The following is a 5,100-nucleotide window of genomic DNA, read 5'->3' on the forward strand; positions in this document are numbered from 1 at the left end:
TATGACGGAATCACTTGAGGGACAAATTTACTAGGAACTGAGGAAACAAATATAATTCGTCCAGATTTTATTATGCAACTAGTATTTATGCCTGCGCTCCGCACACGAGCATCAAACAATTTTTTGTTTGAAAACAATTATGAACTAATTATAATAGTATATAAGTTTTACTTGAGTTGAAATGGTATTAAATGAGACATAAGTACAATGATAAAAATTGTAATAGAAACTACACATAAATACCAAACAATAGAAGAAGAAAACTGATGAGTTTAAATAAGAAATATCAGGCTTAAAAAATATTATAACAACTCACATATATAGAAACTCCAGATGCATGTGGCCTACTAAAAATATATGACAAAAATGTTAACCACAACGATTAGGAAAAGTAAGAATATAGTGATACCTTTCACATATATTGTAATATAAAAATTTTATTATTTTGCAAGTGGAGACACCTGGTTGGACTCAGGAAGCGACGACAGCATTTAAACAGTTGAAACTGGCCCTTATGCAAGCTCCCATCCTTGTCATGCTTGATTTTGCCAGAAATTTTATTATTGAAATAGATGATTCGGGATTTGGGTTAGGTGCAGTCTTGTTACAAGAGGGTTACCCGATCGCTTATTTCAGTAAGGTTTTGGGTGTAAGGGCACGTCTATAGTCTATTTACGAGAAATAATTGATGGCTAGTATTTTGGCAGTGCTCAAATGGAGGCACTATCTCTTGGGGAGGAGGTTTATAATCGGAACAAACCAACAAAGTCTCAAATATTTATTAGAGAAGCGGGAAGTTGGTTCTGGGTATTAGCGGTGGATAAGCAAATTAATGGGTTTCGACTTCGAAATTCACTATAAGCCCGGAATTCAAACAAGGTCGCTGATGCCTTGTCACGTGAATTTCCTGGTTCAATTGAGTTAGGTGCTCTAATTTCTTCAGGGGGGGTGGTAAAATGGTCTAATCTTTACCCTCAAATTCAGGAGGATCCTTTTATTAAGCAACTCACCAACGATTTGAGGCAGGAAGGGAGGTCCCTAAAGGTTACCAGTTGGAACATGATGTGTTAAAGTATAAGGGAAGAGTAGTGATACCAAAGGATTCTGTATTATTGAATAAATTTCTATAGGACTATCATGATTCTCCGATGGGAGATCATTCAGGAGACCTTAAAATGTATCAAAGGTTGGCTGCGAATTGGTACTGGCCGGGCATGCGTAAACAAGTGGCAACATATGTAAAGGTCTGCCCTACTTGCCAACAATCAAAGACCTCTTGTTTAAGCCCAGCGGGATTGTTGCAGCCCTTGCCGTTACCCAATAAAGTATATACCATAGGCTGAACACTGGTATAACACTTCGTACCATGTCTCTACAGGCTACACCCCTTTTAAAGTTCTGTAGGGAGGAAGTCCCCCTCAATTATTCAAGTTTCACCCGGGTACTACAGCTCTATCATCCCTAGAGGATCAACTTGTCGAACGGGATGCCATTCTCGATGACTTGAAAGCTAACCTTTTACAAGCCCAGCATCGAATGAAGTTGCAGGAAGATTTGAGTCGAAGAGAAGTGGAGTTCAAAGTGGGTGATCATGTGTATCTTAAGCTGCAACCTTACCCGCAACAATCCTTAGCTAGACGACCATTTGACAAGCTCAGTTCGAGGTACTACGGGCCCTATGAAATCACACAAAGAGTGGGCTGTGTTGCTTAAAAGCTGGCCCTTCCATCTACAACAAGAATACACCCGGTGTTTCTTGTTTCTCAACTTAAGAAAGCTGTTGGACACCTAGTTACCTCTCCCCAGCTTCCCCCTATTCCCACGAAGTCAATGGTGATGGAGAGTAAGCCTGAGCAGGTAATGGAAATTAGGACTTCTTCCGCACGGCAAGCAACAGATCATGAAGTGCTCATTAAATGGGAAGGTCTTCCAGAAAGTGAATCTACTTGGGAGCACTCCAGCAATATCATCCAGTTCTTCCCTGATTTACACCTTGAGGACAAGGTAAATCTTCTCGCCGGGGGTAATGCTAGGAATGACAATAGACAACATATATTATTGACTTACAAAAGAAGACAGCGTCAAGATAGGTCAACATGTTACAAGGGAAATAATGACATAGCAGCAGGGGTATAACAGGAACTTCACAACATTTAATATTGTAATGAGGATATAACAAATGGGGGACTAGCATTGAGGAGTTATCTGATTATAATTGTATTGTGAGAGTATTTGGGAGAGTCTTACCTCGCGAAAGTGAGGAGTCAGTGTCATTGTAATCCAACTATTATCATATTTATTATCGTAATACTACTTCAGCTTCCTGTAAAACATTAGTTCATAGCATAGCAGTTAAAAAATCCAAGATAGAAGATAAAAATAAACTCGAACACTTTATTAACGTGGTTGCTATTTTATCGCAAATAAACCACATAAATATAGTAAAGCTACATGGATGCTGCTTGGAGACGGATGTCCCTTTAGTAGTTTATGAGTTTATCCCTAACGGAACACTGATACAGTATATATATATATATATATATATATATATATATATATATATATATATTCGCGAGCAAAATGAATACCATCCACTTACATGGGATGTCTGGGTATGTGTGGCCACATAAATTGCAGGAGCTCTTTGTTATTTACACTCCGCCGCATCATTGCCAATATATCATCGAGATATGAAGTCATCAAATATACTTTTGGACAAAAAGTACATAGCAAAAGTGGCAGACTTTGGAACTTCAAGATCAATTTCAGTTGACCAAACTCACCTGACTACAAGAGTACAAGGTACATTCGGTTACTTAGATCCTGAATACTTCTGGTCAAGTCAATTTACAGATAAAAGTGATGTTTATAGCTTTGGGGTAGTTCATGTTGAGTTTTTGACCGGACTGAAACCAATCTTGCCACCTAGGTCACTGAGATTGAAGCACGAAGTTTAGCAAAAACTTTTTTCATCAGATATGAAAGAAAATCGTATATTGGATATTCTTGATTCACCGATTACCAGTGAGGGGCGGGAAGGCTTTTGCTAACATTGCTTATAGATGCTTAAAGTCCAATGGGAGGAAAAGGCCAACAATAAAACAAGTTGTACGTGAGCTACAACAACACTATGATGGGAATGAAATTGGAATAAATGAGCTAAATCAGCCCCCTGGTTGTCGACGTTACTTCAACTTTGATGAATTTTACATCTCACAATCTCCCTGTTGAAACTGAACCTTCCCAACAAAACTAAGGTGAGCTCAATTGCAGTATCTAATTGCAATTTGGAAGTACCAAATTGAGTCAGACATCACATTCCAAGTATCTAAGTGCAGTGTAGGGCATAACAAAACACAAAGTTAAACAAATTCAACTTATAATCGTAAGTCTAATTAAAAAGAAATTTCAATGCAAAATTTAGAACACTTAATTAGGACCTTTAGATTCCCATTTACTGGACTTATATCTTGAACCAGATTCCTCCCTACAATGGAACACATAAAGGAAAGGTTGTAATACAAGATTTAAATTGTGAACTGTAAACATATATGTAAGAAGTTAATTTATCCCACAAATGGATTTCAACATTGTAGAACGGCAATCACACAGATGTAGCCATCCGTATAAAGGAAATACGATAAAAGATATGGTGCCGTCATCTTGACCGTGCTGTTTGATGACTGAGCTTGAAAAGGTACTTACTCAAGTAGGTGTAGAGCAGCCTAACAGTTCTGATCATACGACAGAAAAATATTATTTTGGGTCGTCACCCATGCCTGAGTGTCCCATTAGCCTAGTCACAATACAGAGTCTGTAGCAACAAGCTAGGTATGTTGATAGTAGCAAGTAAAGGTTGTATTGCAAGATCTAAAGTAATATACATCCTGTAATTCATTATTTTAGCCAAACCATCCAATGCAACATGCAGTATACCTTCAAGAAGTAGGTACGGATATGAAAACCTGCTCTGTTTAACAAATACCAGCCTTTTTTTTGTTTTATATCCCTTGTACAGCTCAACATTAATAAGAGTACTATACGAGTGACCGATATTATAGATAGTGATTTCTTTTAAAGAGTATATATACAGTTTCAAATCCATCAAGTCACTGTTCTATATGTTGTTACTGTCTAGGCATAAAATGTTCGTCGGAGCTAGAAGCTAAAAGTATAATGACAGCAGTTACCATTGCAAGCTAAAATATATAGTAAGCTCACCTATCCAAGTCGGTTCAAAGCGAATTTAAAAGATCCCCATGAAACTATACATGTTGCCATATTTGAATAGCACCCGTTTAGAATACATATACAGGGGATTCCAATTGAGGATCTTCATGCATGATAAACACATATGAGACTTAAGTTGTAGCTGGTCTAGTAAGAACTCAAGTTATATATTGCTTTAAAGAGAGTTATAAGGTCCCTGTCATTGGATAAGCGACATTACAAAGAGTTCTCTACAACTTAACCGGCCAGGATTAAAGGGTATCTTGTCCTGTAGATACTATAAGGCTACACATTGTCATTCACAAATAGAGCTCTTGTAAAAGAATTAATTTTTTTAAGGATCACCTTTACACATATTTGTATATCCTTAATCAATGATCAATGATTTCAGAATTTCCTTTTCCCAGTTTAGAATTAGTTAAAATTCAATCACTTTAATCTGTCTTAAAGATATGCGAGTACTCAAGTAACCTATGTAATTTACTGATCCTCTTTCCACTCAACACTAGTACTTACATCACTGCAGCTAGCTCCTATACTACTGCAATCACAATTCATAGGAATTGCTTATTTTGTGTTTCTGCTAAATAAGACCACTGATCTAGCTAGGTTAACAATACTCACTAATTAAATCTTGTTTATTAAGATATGATATAAATTTCTAATTAGATTTCAATGTAATACATGTAAGTACAAAATTCAACTTGTTAAATGATGATATTGAAGATTGACAAGTACTTAAAAAAATTCAGGCTTTTCTTTATAGATCCAGTGCTGGTTACTATAATGGTATGACAAGTTAGAGGATCCAAGGAGCATTACGAATAACAAATAGATACATGCTCGGACCTATGTAGTTACAAGCACGTA

The 5,100-nt window shown here is 36.8% G+C and overlaps 1 pseudogene; it reads left to right on the top strand.

Annotated features, from left to right (window-relative positions):
* The first annotated feature begins 1,830 nt into the window (after positions 1 to 1,830).
* Positions 1,831 to 3,231, top strand: LOC141704375 (wall-associated receptor kinase-like 10; annotated as a pseudogene).
* The last annotated feature ends 1,869 nt before the right edge of the window (positions 3,232 to 5,100 follow it).

The sequence above is a fragment of the Apium graveolens genome, unplaced genomic scaffold, assembly GCF_009905375.1.
Source record: "Apium graveolens cultivar Ventura unplaced genomic scaffold, ASM990537v1 ctg7772, whole genome shotgun sequence".
In the NCBI taxonomy this organism is placed as follows: Eukaryota; Viridiplantae; Streptophyta; class Magnoliopsida; order Apiales; family Apiaceae; genus Apium; species Apium graveolens.